The 16,540-nt window shown below is 35.4% G+C and overlaps 1 long non-coding RNA gene across 1 annotated transcript in view; it reads right to left on the bottom strand.

Moving 5' to 3' along the window:
* LOC134477377 (uncharacterized) overlaps positions 1-438 on the bottom strand; it is a 36,462-nt gene extending 36,024 nt beyond the window's left edge. Inside the window, exon 1 of the long non-coding RNA XR_010049410.1 lies at positions 272-438. This is a non-coding gene — a long non-coding RNA (uncharacterized LOC134477377). The remainder of the gene's footprint in view (positions 1-271) is intronic.
* Positions 439-16,540: the final 16,102 nt, after the last annotated feature.

The raw sequence follows: 16,540 nt of genomic DNA, 5'->3' as shown, positions 1-16,540 counted from the left end.
AAGACAGAAGTGCTAAGTAGCCTATTTGCTAATTATACATGTATAACTATATCAAAATACTAAAATATATCCTATAGAGTTATATAATTACCATACATCAGCCAAAAGTTTAAAAATAATCTGTGAAAATACAAATGAACGAATGAGTGAATGAACGAAGGTGAGAAGGTGGAAGAAGATCTAATGAGGAAAGAAAGGTCTGTCTGTGTTCCTCAGGGCAGGAGGTAGGGAGCGCCCACTACGTCTGTGGCACAGATAAATGGAAACTTACCAGCTCCCCTAAATGAGTGTGCTTTTACTCCAGACTTTGCCTCTGCTCAGGTCTGTGTACTGTGTTTTCCAGTTGGTTATTCATTGGTCTTTAGTATTTATTCTGGAAATTTATTTTACCATGTTCTTTATTTATGTGACTCTTGCCAGTTTTTGAAAATCATTTCTATTCTTGTGATGCAACCCCTTCCCAGCAGTCTTTAACAAGTCTGTTAGGACTTACCAAAATTCCAACTGAGGTCATCCTCTTTCTTTCAAATAGTGAGTCATGAAAATAGCTCATTTGCTTTGCAAAAACATCCTTTAAATTCTATTTTTCCTTCCTTTTGGAACCCTTTCTTCCCTTTTTGCATTTCGGTGTGGACTCAGGATCTGTTCCTTCTCAACTCCTACGCAGACTTCTCTGGTCACTTCATTTCAGTAGACAGCAGATACTATCAACTCACTCCCAGGCCTTCTGTCTAATTGCTTCTCTGGATTATTCTCCCCAGGTCCTCTTTTCTTTCCAGTGGATGCTGACGATCTTTCCTCTTCTGTCTGTTTTTCTCGTCTCAAAAACAGGATCTTTAATCTCCATGATGATTGTTTTTCTTTGCCTCCTTGTGTTTCCACTTTCTGAAAAACATCTTAATTGCTCTTTCCATTCCTCTGAACAGTTTGGGTGCTTCTCAGCCTTGTGCAGATGCTGCCACTCAGTTCTTTCATCTCAGGCCTTAAATCTGACCTAGCTGGGTCTGTTTCTACCAATCTTAGTTTTGTGAAAAACTTGCTTAAATGTGTTCTTCTCCCTTACAAAATTTTGGACACCACGCATTCAGTCTTCTCCTCCTTCTCCTTCTCCTTCTCCTTCTCCTTCTCCTTCTCCTTCTCTTTCTCCTTCTCCTTCTTCCTTTTCTTATCCCCCTCCTTCTTTTTTTGTAATAGATTACATTTTTGTTCTCTATATATCTTAAAATTTTCTCAATTGCAAATTCCCTAAAGTCTTTTCCAGTATATTCTTTTTGATTCATTATCTTTAGGAAAAAAAATTATTTTGTAGCTTCCTGTCATAGTAGTATTTCATTTCAGATTGTCCTGTAATGGTCTAAATATTTGTGTCTTCCCAAAATTCATGTGTGGAAATCCTGACTCCCAAATTGATGGTTTCACAACTGAGGTCTTTGGCAACTGATTAGGTCTTGGGGCAGCACTTTCACATGTAAGCTGTTGTGGACTCCTAAAAAGATGTCCAGGAGGCCCTCACTCTTTCACTAGGTATGAACACAGCTGGAATGCAGCAACTATGCTTCCATCCAGAAAGGCAGTTAGAGAGAAGGGCTGGAAGAAAGATCGACAGTATCCACCAGAGTGCATATTGAAATGAAGTGACCAGCAGAAAGAGGACTCCTATTGGATACTAATCTGGTGGCCATTTGATCTTTAGACACCTTCTAGCTTCCAGAATTAGGGGAAATACGTTTCCATTATTTTTAACTTATCCAGTTTATTGCCTATTACACAGTGAGCTGAACAGACTAGACACCATTTATCCAAAATCCACATCAGTCTTTTACTGTAACGCCAGAATGACTGTCCGGGGGCCTTTTAACTTTATCATCCCTTTACTTACAGCAGAAGCCAAATGGAATTCTCTTTTGCCACTCAAAGTTTGATCTCTGTCCAGAACTCTCAATCTTATCAGAAGCTTAGTAGAAATGCCAATATGCAAGATGGCTCATAGCGTATCTCAATTATAATCTGCATTTTAATGAGATCTTTAAGGTTTATGTACTCGTAATAAAGTGTAAATAACTCTAATGTGTACACCTACTCAAACTGGAGAATATATAGCTATCAACCGAGTAAGCTATGTGTTTTCCAATCTGTGACCAAATCATACTGTCTCAAGGCCTCCCAGCTTTTCTTAGAACTGGTATACAATGTAGCTATTCCTCTTTGGATATAGATTTTTGAATTATTACAATCTGCTAAGTCTTCTTATTATATTTGCCGCATAGTCACCTTCCCAGAATGCACTGTGGTTACATAGATGATCCACACCCTTTACTCGTGAGTAGGAGAAACAATTAATTTATTTTCTGTTTTACTAATGGAACTTTTGTAAAGAAAAGTTACATGATGAGTTTTTAAGACTATACAACTAATCACAGACTGAATATACGTACTTAAGGTTCCTAGCCCTTGGTCTACATTGTATTATATACTGTTCTGCCTTTTGCTGACAGAACATACAACGCTGTATTATTTTTCTCCTTTTATGTCAATATTGTCTAATATTAAGATAATTGTGTTTCAGGTTACTATCTGACATGCATGGGAAATAAGATCAGATAGGTAGCATTTAATCAAGTATACCTTGAGAGATATAAAAAACTCAAGTTTTAAAAGTCGTATACATGAAACAATGTATTTATTTATAGCTGTAGATAGGGTAGTGAGGAAATTTCACATGATTAAATACGTCAATCCATGCACCTTTTGGAGGATCATTGCTAGAATGGTTTATTGATACGTGGTGATACCATATAACTTGTCTGTTTCATGGTATTAAACCCACGGTCTTCACTCTGAGCTACATCCAGACCCCATTAAGCAAGAAGGTCTTGTTAAATTGCTCAGACTGGCTGAAACTAGTTGTCCTCTTACCCTCAGCCTCCCAGAGTGCTGGGATTACACGTGTGCTCTACTCTACCTGAGTATGCTGACATCCTTAAACCTTCACAGTTGCTTTATTGAGCATGTCTTGAAATGCTTTCCCTTAATCCTTCCATTAACTTTTTCCTCTTCTCTTTAGATCACTGTAAATGTTTATTATTTCTCTTTCTTCTCCTTATGTTCAAAATACCCTTAAGATTGATCTCCACGGGATGTGGCTTGGGATAAGAAATGGAAGCACACTGAGGGACAGTAAAAGCTTTACTAATATTATAGAACATAAACAACTACTTATTTTAAAAATAAGAGCAGCTTTTGAGATTACTAACAACTAGTCTCTAATTAAGTGGATATATGCTATGATAATATGAGAAGTAAATATATTAACACTTTTTGGCATACAATTACAAGATGAGCATCTGTAGTAGAAAGCAAACTATGCTACTAACACATAATATAAAATTCCACTGAAATACTTTCCTAGAATCTTCTTATTTCTGTTGCTCTTGAAGACTTTAATCATTTGCATAATGTGATGTGCAATATGGAAGTAAATGTTATGCATAAACCCAAATTAGAGATGCAACATGTTGATTGCATGTAGAATTTGGGGACTTGTGTGTTACTGTTTAAAATTTATATGTACCACTTACTATATAACCTTGGAAAAATGAGAGTTCCCTTTCTACCTGTTCTAGAATTACATATTTTAATAATATAAATTCCTGCAACTAGTAAACCTCTTTATTTCAGGAAAATTAGGACAGATGTCCAACCTACTAAATGACTAAGTGTCACATCTTTTGATTGAAATATGAGATGAGATGTGAATATTTCTCTATTCATATTATACCTTAGTAATTATAAATGTCAATTCTCTAAGATGACACACCATGAATATAATAGATTAATTTTAGTTTTAGTGAGACAGAAACTGCCACCCATGGTATGACAAAACAAATAGCAGCAATTGCATTTTGAAACCAAATTTGCTAGCAAAATGAGTGTAGCCTCTATAAGCTCTGGAGCAAAATCAAATTTTAAGAGAAAAATAAAATGCAACCTTGATTTAGTAGTGGTGAAAGGAATCAAGCACTTGAGATATTTCACAGTCTGGAAATCAAATTTTCAGTGTTAAAGAGAAGACTGTTTTGGCAATGCTATTTAGTATCCAGTTGAAACGAAGGAGATTGATGTCGTTTTCCACTGAAAAGAGGTTCATGGAAGGATGCTCCTTAAGCAGAGTAACAGAGGAGTGTTCCTGATATGTTTCCGTATCCTACTTGGTCAGGTTTTAGCAAGAAGATTTAAGGAATGTTGAGAATCCTGATTTCCGAGGAAGATTCCACTTATTGACTTGTTCTTACAATACTGAAATAAGCTCAGTCTGAGCTTTTCTGTGTTAGGGAATCAACCTGAGATCGTGAGTTTATCATTCCTGCCCATGAGAACTTCATGGCTTATAAGCATACTTAAATGGTTAGAATACAATCTGATGCATACAAAAATAGAACTCTGATCAATGTTCTGAGGACCATCCATTGCCCAATGGAGATAGGACAACTTTTAGAGTTTGTGACCTGGAATGGAGTCCTAGATGGTAAAATAGAATTCACCAGGGAGAACAGAATCAGAAGGCAATTCCCGAAAAGGAGGCAGTGTGGCCCAGTGCACAGGGAAGACTGTCATCATCTGGAGAGAGACAAGCTTGCAAAATATTGGTATCAATATCAGACGGAAGGGTAAAAAAGAGTTTGGAGGGACTCAAAACATTATTTGATAGCATTGATACTTCTAGCTTTTCTCCTAGAGATGCTGAAGAAACATCAAAGTTCTTTCAGTAGGATTTGAGAACTTTGAGTTTCTTGTGTTTGAAAACAGTAACTTGGGCAGATGCACGATGGAAGAATTAGCATGGTGAGCTAAGTAGACATAAAGAGCTCAGAAGGAGGAGTTCTGTATTAATCAGCAGAGACATAAAGACAACCACAGCAGACTAGTGACCGTGGACGAAGGAGAAGAGAGCAGGCTTAGACTGGGACTTTCCTATTGAACAATTCCTACTACCCTGCCGAAAGAAGAGTGCAATGAGACAGATTTGTTTGGGCAGCTAGAAAGAATGAGCTTGTAGGTGAAATTTCACCAGCTTAACTATCTCTGTCATATTTGGAGAACCACAAAATGAATCTGTGTCTACCCTCAGTAAGTCTGGGAACCATTTGATTTTGAAAGCCTGGAATTTAAAATAATACTGCTTTCAAAGGGAAAAAATGAGTGCTCTTAGTGTCTATGTTCTACTTGCTTTCCCAGAGGGAAGAAATTCCTCCAGTGAGAATAGGGTTTCAGTTGTCAAGGTGAACTTAGGGTACAGAAATCTTAGGGTGACAGAGTACACTAAAATGGAATGTGGACTTGAAAGTTCAAACAGATTCTTTTTAACTTAGAGGAAGGACTGCTTTTTCACACAGTCTAATGCCTTCCAGGACCCTAAGCGATCTTCAACATTTATCTTGGATCAAATCTAGTGTTTTTGTAATTCAGTAACAGCATTGTCTTTTTGTGAATCAAGCCAGCCATCAGCACTCTACTATGGAAACTGGAAGGCATCAAGAGAAAACTGTGCCTTTGGGTGCTGACGAAGCATAAAGAACCCAGATGAAATCTTTAAGTAAACAAAAGCAGAGCAATGAACTGCGGTAAATTAGTAGATAAAAGTGTTGTAATTGGAAAGGATTTACCAGAATCCTCTTGTAAACTTGGCCTGCAGAGCAATCTCAACACAATGCACATACATGTAGGATGTAAACAATCATTACAGTAAAGGAAAATTGGCAAAGCTAGACCAGTTTCAAGAGAAGTTAATGAAAGCAGACAAGAAATAACTGTTATGCGGAGGTGTATGTGGGGGAAGAGAACAGGATGCGATTACATGGAAACAAAGAGTGCTGCAGATCGGATCCATGAAGAGAAAGCTTTTGCTTTCAAAATAGTTTTAAATGAAACAATTGCAAACTTTCTATTTGCTCCATAGATCACAATAATAAAAAGAGGATAAATGCAAATACCCATAAGACTGTCTCCAGCTGATCTCCAGACTGCTCTCCTTGGTTACTTCTTTCATAGAATAACATATTAACAATGTGCTTTTTCTTTTGCTTTTGTTAATATTTTTACAAACCATTGTACGGGTGTTGGTTTGTGTGGTATAATGTTTGTATTTAACTAAAAATGAACATAATTTTAGACAACTTTTTTTTGCTTCTTTTTACATAATAGAAGAATACACAAAATGTTATTCCATCACTTAAGGGTTTTCAGAATTCTCTCCATATTTGTGCAAGCAATTACACATGCAAACAAAAACTCTAAATGTACATAATGCTATTGTTTTAGGACAGTCAATGAATGGGCTAATGGAAATCTAATTATAATAGATATTGTCACACAATGCTATATTTCTCCTTTAATACTTTTAAGATTTGTCTTCCTAATCCCATATTTTTCTATGATTATTTGCATTGCATTTTCCTAGATGCTGCTAGATGTTTTAATGTTATTGTGATTTAAATTTATTTTTAGAAAAATTGATTTTTATATATAGATCTTGTCACCGATGAACTCTATAAACTTATTTGTATATCTTAGCTTTATTTATGCAAGTTTTCTATGCATCTAACCACAAAATCTATGCAGTTTTGAATCTTCAATTTCAATGAATTTGCTTTCTTTCTTTCTTTCTTTTTCTTTTTTTGGTATTGGGTATCTAACTTACAACCTCGAGCCTGACAGGCAGGTGCTGTGCTGCTGAGTTATATTCCTGGCCCTCAAGATATATTATTAAAATAATTATATCAAACTAATATATGTATTACACATACATATACAAACTACAAATACAAACTAATATATGTATTAACATAGCACATCACAGTTTTTAAATGATTTCATTAATGTAGACACATATTTATATTAATTTCTGAAATCGTATGTATAGAATTGATCAAAAGTGAACACATGTGGAAATTAATTCTAGGTGAGAAATAAAATATACCCTACAGATATATACTACTTTTCTCATTAAGTTAAACATTTTAAAATGATGTCTAACCCTAGGGGAAAGATTCTTGCATTATTGAACTAAAGGTTGACATGCATGCATTATTCTAGATTCTCCAGACAAATAGAACTAAAAGAACTAGATAACTCCATACCTATCTATATTGCTAGATAGATTTATATATTTCTGTGTGTTTATGTGTAACTGCTTTTCCTTTACTAAACTAAATGCATTTATAATATATGGATAAATCTGTTTTTGAATTCTCTATTCTCTTCCTTTAGCTGATTGCTCATTTTTGCTCTGTGTTGCACTGGTCTTGGTCATTTGCTTCATTTCCTGGGTGTAGTACCAATATTCACAATTAAAAAAAGAAGAGGTTTATTTTGGATTGTTTGGTTGGCCGCTCAAGACCACATCAGCATGGAGAACACATAGTACAGGGAAAGCTGCTCATGCCATGTGGTGAGGAAGCAGAGAAAAAGGAGGATAAGTCAAGGATGGAGACATATTCTTCGGGGTCAAACTCTCTGCAGTCCACCTCCTGCTAGGCTTGGGCACCTCACCGCACACTCAGCTGCTCATTCACTCACCGGTGATTACGGGGACCTCAGGACTGAACCATCTTCCTCAAGGCCGGGAAGGGACATTCCAGATGCACGTCACACCAGCAGTCTCTTAATTATAGTAATTGCTATATGAAAAGACTTTATAACAGTTCAGTTCACCTTGGTGGTTGTTCTCTACAAGGTTGCTTTGTGTCTCAGCCATTTTGGTCCGTTTGAAACTTGCAGAAATTGCTTGTCTATCTTAATATGTAAATTTGCCAAAGAATATTATTGGGGTTGAGTTGGATCTAAGAATCCATTTGAGAGATTGAAATAATAACATTGATAATAACAGTAATAATGGATATCCCAATTGTTAAACATACCAGTTTTCAATAGACTTTTAGGGTACTTGGTTTCCTTCATTTCTCTGAATACTAACATTTTTTCCTTGCATAACTCTTGCTCATTTTCTAAAAAGGTGGATTCCTTTTCATATAGTTATAAATTGTATATTTTTGTGTTTGTTCTATAGATTTTTTCATATATTATATGCAATGACTTTGATGAATTTACTTAGTGATTCTTATAGATTTTTATATGTTGGCTTTTCAACAACACTGTTATGGTCTGTGTAAATGATATAACTTTTCTTTTTTCATGTCTAGTTACCATGACATATTTTTCTGACTTGCCATTTACATTTGCCAAAAAAAAATCAAAGTGTTGAGAATTCTCATCTTTCTTTGCAGTTTCAAAGGAAAAGCATGCAACCTCTCTCCATTAACTACAAATCTATTAATTTATAATCTTCTGGCTTTTTACCATAAATAAATATTAGAATTTTTCATGTACTTCTACTCCATCTATGGATATGTCTTTTCTTAAGAGGTAAATTATTAAAATTTTCTAATTATTAACCAATTTTGAACTTTTGTCAGCCTGTTTTGATTATATATTGCTAATGTATAGCTGGGTGCAGCTTTTTTTGTTTGTGAATTTAACAGTCCTTTACAAAATTGACTCAATCTTATTTTTATATGGCTAAGTTTTATTATTAAATGCACATTTATCTTATAAAATTGGAATTTTAAATTCTATTCTTTGACAGAGAATGATGTTCTATCTTTCTTTCCTTACAATTTATAATAATGTAAGTAACAAATTATCTAGTCTATAAAAATGTCATAGGATGGGAGAAAGGGGAAAAGAAGGAAGGAAAATGAAAAAAATCACAAGATATTTATATTATTAATGTTTCTTAGTTCATTGAAAAGAAAGGTTTGCACTAATATCATCTGGAGAAATTTTTATGCCCATATCTTGTACTCTGAGTAACTACTTTATGTATTTATTTATTGTACCAGGGCTTGAACTCATGACCTTGCACTCGCCAAACAGACACTTGTGCCACTGAGCTAATTCCCTGGCCCAATGAGTAACTTCTTTAAAGAGAACAGTACTCAATGTATTAACTAGTGTTCTATTATTTTGTTATGAAATTTTCCCATAAAATTTTAAAAATATTATATAATAATCACTGAATATTCTTGCTAAGTCCATATATTGTAGTCATAACCCTATGTGACTATAATTGGAGATAAGCAATTTTAGGGTGGTATTTAAGGTCAAATAAAGTCATCATGGTGGGACTCTAGTCTGGTAAGACTGAGTGCACATAAGCAGAGGAAAGGATCTCAGAAAGGTCTCTCTGCTCCTTCATAGGGAGAAGGCCCTGGGCAGACCTAAAGAAAGCTAACTTCCGTGGCACCTGGATCTTCACTTCCAGTCTTCAGAACTATGAGAAAATGTATTCTGTTTTTAGAGTCAGCCAATCTCTGGTCCTCGGTGTCTGGTAGAGTAGATAAATATAGTTAAGAGTTAAAATCTGGCCCCATGAGGGTCAAATATCTTCTTTTTAAAGTTGTAGGATTCTTAGAAATCACTTTCTTTTTCTAAATTTCAAAATATATTCCTATTGCAGTAAGATATTAAAATTTAGATTTTAAGTCAATTTTGTGAATTAATGCCTCACTGAGTATTCTCTGAATATACAGGGTCTACTTAAATGTTTTAGTTTGTCCCTTTAACTTATCCTACATTATTTTTTCTCATTTTTCTAAAATCAACACCTACATCTCCTTTCTTCTTTATCTCAGAATGATTAATAATGAAAAACATGTGTAGATCTGGTACCTGACTTAAAGATTTCAACACCCAATTCATGCTATGTAATCTGCAATGCTTCATTGTTCTCAGGGAAGCAGGTCTAATCTCTTGCTTCCCAATATTTGACTTTGTTCATCAAACACACTTCCGTTGCTATATCTCAGCCACTGATACCCACATAATGTACCCTCCTACCTTCAAACTGGTCTTTCATCCTTGTCAGTCAATGAATAGGCATGATGATTTTAGGTATTTGTTAAGAATTAAAATACAGATCTAACATTTGAGGCTGAAATTTTTAAAACAAATAGAGGTATACAATTAAGAGACATTCCTATGGATGTGTTGGCAGGAGGAAAAAAGAGGGGAAACAGGAGAAAGCCTCTTTGTCTAGGGTTAAAGCATCATTAGCTTTAATGTTTAACGTGTAACAAGTTAATTGTGAAGAAAACTGGCAAAAACAAAAAAAAAAGGAGGAAAAATAAAGGAGATGTCATGAGAGTCAATAGAATAGAGTGCTCTGGAAAGAGGCGATTTAGTGATGCTGAACAGTCAAGAGTGAAAAATATCCAGAGGTTTGTGTGTTATTAAGGTTACTCGAACTAATATTAAAAACTATTTTAGTGGCATAGAGGAATGGAAACCTCACTAGAGATGATGAATAAGAGGAGATGAAATTTCATAAAGAATTTAATAGCTACTCTTCTGGAAGTTGTAAAGGACAGAAAGTAAGTTACTAGCTGGACAAGGAGATGCTTGTTATTTATTTTATTGGAGAAAAAGTTAGATCACAATTTTAATTAGTTTATGTCCTATATTTCTTTCAAATGGAATAGCTTGTCTCCATCTCCTCTTGAGATCTCTCTCTAAATGACCTGTAACTCTCTCTCCTCGCTTGTCACCATTTACTGGCTTGTTGTAAGTTGTTCTCTTCAACAGAATATTTATTTGTCCAACTTTACTGACTCCCACATTCTCCACGTACACCATCAATGTATTTCATAAAAGAATCATATAATCTCTAGGCTTGATACCTTTCATTACTCTTAGCATTAAGAACACAAATATTCATTTCCTTCTCTATGTAACCTGTGATGCAGGCTTCTCTTATCTCATCTGTTTCATGTTATTTCTCTACTTTTACTGGGTTTACTTTAGCTCCCTGAAATTATCTACTAGATTCTCAGTTTCAAGAGGATTGTAATCAGTTCTTTCTTCTTAAATAAACGTTCTTAGGGAGTAGCTGCAGGTACCACATATCTTAGAAGTGTTCAATTTATATACATTTTAGTGTAGGAAGCGATTAGGGTAAGTAAAGGAAGGAAAGAATCCTAGAAGAGAAAGATAAAAGAAACAAAAGGAAAGACAGAAAAATAGCAAAAGAGTAAAGGGAACAAGTACTATTTTTTCTGAAATTCAAAATTTTTTTTTTTATTTTTTTTTTTTTTAATTTTTATTTAAGGAGAAAAGAAAAGAAAAAAAAAACAGTGAAGGGTACAAGTTATACAGATTTACAGAAGAAAAAAATGCGCAGTAGGAAATCACTAGTTAATAGATTACATATTGCCATCTTAGAAATAATTGTTCAAGTCACAGAATTAAAGTTTGTAGAGTGGACATTCCAGCAATGATACTGCAAACAGTTCTGTTCAATGATCCATTAGAACTCTGTGATATCATTTTCTGTCTTATACATTTAAATATACATGCAGTTATATAGTTTAGAGCATTTTCTTTTCCTCTCTTTTGTACAGTGACTATTACACATTTTGGGTTTCATTGCTCCCACTGTTCTTATTGCTTTTTTGGAAGAGAGTAAAACCAAATGTGACATAACAGAACAGAATCGGTCAAGTCAAAAGGGTGGATATAATAGATAATATAAAAACATAATACAAGGTGATCAACAATGGTTACCCTAATGCCTCCCGCTATGAAATTCAAAATTTTTAATGCATCTGTAGCTTATTCATGCCTTTATAATTCATACTTCATCTAAACTTCAAATTCTTTTCTGGTCATTTGTCTCTACATTTTCTAACACATTCTTGCATCTCTAGTTCACGCTTGAGCTTTGGGGAGCTCCATGTATTAATTGTATATGGAATAACTGGCATTATTTCTTATATGCTTTCTAACCACTTGGAATTTGAATAGGTATTACATCTTCCTGGATTATTTCTCCCAAGTCAGAGTCCAAGCCATCTTTCTATTACCCAATACATTATTTACATCAGTGTGGGTCTGACATCCTTTTGAAAGTTTTCATTTACAGTACTCAGGTGAAAATTAGCATTATAGTAATAAATAAAATCATTCTTTCCAAACAGTATAAGCTCATTAAACCCCAATCCTTACTATTGCTTCTGTGACTGTTTTTCTTTTCATGTAATATTTGGGTAGACTCGGGAAAATATATTTTTCTTTTCCATATAACTATTATTGAGCTGTGAAACAGAATTTAGAAGCAAATTTAAATACCAACTGTCATAAAATAAAAGATTAAGTTGCACTAACCAAATTTCTATCCATTTTAAGACATATCTGATTCACAATTAAAAGTATATTAAAAGAGTTTGCTATTAATATGATGTTTGCTTTTCATTTTAATGTCAAGCAAATATTGTTACATCAGGGATTTACCTTGGTTGGGAGTGCAATGATTAAAAGGGTGTGCAGCAGTGTATATAATCAAGGTGCTTAGAAAGCAAGCAAAAAAGTAAGATAATTCCTTTGAGAACAAACAAGGGATTAGGGCTGAATTACATAGGCAGTAATGGCTTGAAACATTGAATAGTCCTTTGGAATTCATGATTTTCGTCAATTGATGAGATAAGTGCAAGACAGCATCTTATTTTCTTGCCTTTCACAAAAGATAGTATGTTAATAACTTTCCCATTGCTGAGACAATACACTCAACACTTGCAATTTAGTTAAGGTGAGGTTATGTGGCTCACAGTTTCTGTAGTTTCAGTTAAAACTGGCTACGTCTAGTGCAGACACAGGATGGCAGAAGAATATGGTGGTGCAAAGCTGTTTACTCAGGGGCAATCAGTAAGAAGAGAGAAAAGGACAGGGCGATGGACAAGACTATACATTTCCAGCTCTTGTACCCAATAACCCACCCATCCATCAGGGCCAACCTACTACCAGCACATGAGCTGCTAAAGTCATCATTCATTGAGTCCACTGAAGATGTAGCATCCTCAAGATCTAATCACTTTCTAAACACATGAGACATTTGTTGGATGATTTAGATCAAAAGCATAGCATTCTGTCCCTGAGCTCCAAAAGGCTCATTCCCATCTCATTATGCAAAATGTATTGAATACCTTGCCAAAAGTTGCCAAAGTCACTTCCAGCATAGTCGAACAATTCATGTCCAGTCTTCTCTGAGAAAACAAGACAAACTCTTGACTGTAAACCCCTATAAAAATCAAAAGAAAATTAAGTACTTACAAAATAAATGATATAGATTAAGCAAAAGTGAGGAATAGGGAATGGAAAGGAATAGAAACAAAGCAAGACCAAAAGCCATCGGTCAAATGTCAAATCCTGTAGCACCATGTCCAGCACCTGGTATAATGTGGAGGTGAGATATAAGCTTTGCGGGGCTTGTGCAACCCTTTCCTATGGCATTGCCAGTTGCAGCCCTCAGAGTCTCTCTTTTTCATTGGCTCCACTTGCTACCTGGAGCTTCCTCAGTAAACAGTCAGCATTTCTAGAATCTCCACATTCTTAGACTCTCCACTACAGCTCTGAATTTAGTCCCATAACATTATTCATCACCTTCTCAAAAGCAAATTTGTTGACTGGTCCAGTCTTCTTTTGAAATCTGAATGCAAGTCTCTGTACCCTGTAACTCTTGCATTCTGCATGCTTGAAAAAGTATCATTATATGGATAACATCAAGATTGTTGCTACTCCAAACAGTAACCTGACCCTCTTAGATCTTGGTTGCTGAGGCCTCTGCGTGTCTGTGTGATTGAATTTGATGTGGAAACATTTCCTTAGGTGGCTCTAAATGAGCAGGGTGTCCTGAAGCTCTCATGGCACTCTTTTACACACTTGAATCTATTGTGAGTAGCCTCTGGCTGTCTCCTGAGATGCTTACTAACAGCTCATGAACTGCTAAAGTCTCATGAATCACTGAATTCACTGAAGATACAGTTCCCTTAAGATTTAATTACTTTCTAAGTACATGAGACATTTGATGACTGATTTGGATCTAAGCCATAAAGTGCCTTAGGCATGCTTTCTATTTTCCTAATGCAAAGTACTTGGCTTCATTTTAATGTTAATCCTTTCAGCAACCATGCTTTCCTGAATCCCAAATATACAGGTTCTTCCTTTTTTACCATGCTTCATAATGCTCATATCACGAGGCTTTACTTTTTGCTCTTGATTCTCATTACAAAATATGGCCAAAACCATCAAGCAGTGCCCTTTTTCAATTCAAAATTGAAATTTTCTCCACTAGGTTAGTTAGTTCATCACTATTTATAACCTAACACAAAGTCTTAGGATATGAATAAAACATGAATAAATTATTTGCCAAAATGAAACATGTATGGCCTCTTGTCCATTGTCTATGCCAGTCCTTGTTCTAAACTCAAAGTTCATGAGCCTGATCTTTATTGTTGACATTCCTCTCAGCATTCTAGCTTTCTAAGTTCCCCCCATAATTGTTCTTTAAGTTCTTTCCTCATTCTAAATCTTCTGTACCCAATATCTCCAAACCTTTCCAAATTCCTCTCATAAAACTGTTCCAAAGTTTTCTTCACCATTGGTGAGGTACAGTCGTATAAACAACCCCACTCCAGGTACCAGCTTTTTGTGTTAGTCACATTGATTGTTGAGCCAAATATCCTAAATCCACAATTTAAAAGACGCAGAGCTTTTTATAAAGTTCTTGAAATACCAATGCAGAAGGGCATGGAGGGGAGAACTGCTTACACCCAGGGGATCCATGAAGCAAAGAGAAGAGAAAGAACCCAGGGTCAAGAATGCACTCTTCCAAGTCCTGCTCCCAGTGATCCAAAACCAATAGGCCTCGGTTCCTCATAGCACATTCAGTTCCTAAACTCATCACTGGATGAAGATACTGATACAAATACCTCTCCACTGTGATCCAATCACCTTCCAAACACATAAGATCTTTGGGAATTCAGATCTTTTAGAATTTAGTTCTAAAACATAACAGATATTCTTAGAAACAATGGTATAAGTCTGGTTTCTCTGTGAGACCACTTTATTTTTTTAATGAGACAATGCCCTGAAACAAACAAAAAACCAACATAATTTTATGTATCTTACTATCAGGATATATTGGTGAGAAATTCAGAAATCATGCTATACATCTGACACCTATTTCCAGATTTTCAGTAAGGCAACACTCAGAGTTTGTATGGCACAGCACAAAGACATATCTAGTTGAATCTAAGCAAATAATATAGTCAATAGTAATAGTCAAACAGAAGATAGTCAATCACATATCCCTTTCTACAAATATCCTGAGATCCTGAAAAATATTGTATTACTTTAGTTCTATTATATTATATTCAAAGGATGGGAAATTCATTCATCAAATATATATTACATGTCTACCATATGACCTATATGTTTTACATACACATACCCACATACATATACATATGTATTCTGTATTTCAAATGATAGATACAGAAGTGACTAAGACAAATATTGCTGCCACAGTTTCAATCTAGCATGAATGGAGGGATTAATAAATAAAAAATAAATCAAATGCTTTATGTCAGAGACTCTTGAATAGGGTGAAAATAGCCACAACTAAGTGAAGGGTCAAGAAAAGTTTAGTGTGGGGAGAGTCATTGATTGAGAAAGAATGTGAGGGAGGGTTCTGATATGGTAAATCAAACTTGGCAGTGGAAACGATGTTGACTTGAGAAATCCACTAACAGACCATTCCCAAGAGCAGAGGGGAACAAAGGGCAAAGACATAGAGAAAATTCAGTGCTTGATGTGTTTGGAGAATTGTTAGAGAGTGAATATGATAGTAATGGGCTGAGCCAGTGTGAAGGACAAATCGATGGAGGTGAGAGGAACAGAGAAATCCCAGTTAGAATTGACTGTGTTAGTTGACACTGAAATCATCACAGATCATTACATGGGCAGTACTGGAAAGAACAGCTGAGGTAGGAGGTAATTTCAGTAAGAAATGAATGGAGTGACCCAGAGTTTGGGAAACAAGCACAACAGAGCTTCTGATAACATGACTTTCAGAGGAAAGACAGGAAATGTGACCTGAAATGAGCAGGTTCTGGCAGAGCAGAGAGGACTTGGATAGAGAAATCAGGGTAGGAAAAAAACTAAACTAGATCCAGTGTTCTGAGAGCTTGGGAAGCTCAGGGTCCCCTCTGACAGGGCTGCAGAGCAAGCATATCCTCAGAGGTACAGCAGCATCCAGAGAGACAGCAGCAAACAGACACAGTGAGTCAATGGTAATGGTTTGGTTGATGACAGACAGTGAAAATAGTTAAAAAGGCTCAATGATATTTTCAATTTTGAGAAAAACATTTTGTGGTTTGGCCTCCAAGGCTTTATATTTGAACTTCATGCAAACAAATCACTTATCACGCATATCTGTATTTGGAAGTAGAGACATACATAATGCCAAGCTTTCATAACTCATCTGAGTATACCGCACATTGATGTTCGGCTTTTCTTCAATTATAGAAATCACTATAAACATCCTTTTAAATTTCATTTAGTTCTTCAAAACAGGGACCCTAAGCATGTATTGAAGCAACAGTTTATCAAACTGCCTGCAGGGAAAGAGCTAAAAATTGTCAGTCAAAAATAT

This window comes from Cavia porcellus, unplaced genomic scaffold (genome assembly GCF_034190915.1).
Source record: "Cavia porcellus strain 051 isolate PalLab524CR breed Dunkin Hartley unplaced genomic scaffold, mCavPor4.1 scaffold_8, whole genome shotgun sequence".
NCBI classification, from domain to species: Eukaryota; Metazoa; Chordata; class Mammalia; order Rodentia; family Caviidae; genus Cavia; species Cavia porcellus.
Note: the sequence above shows the minus strand (reverse complement) of the source record. Positions and strands in the feature narration are given on the sequence as shown.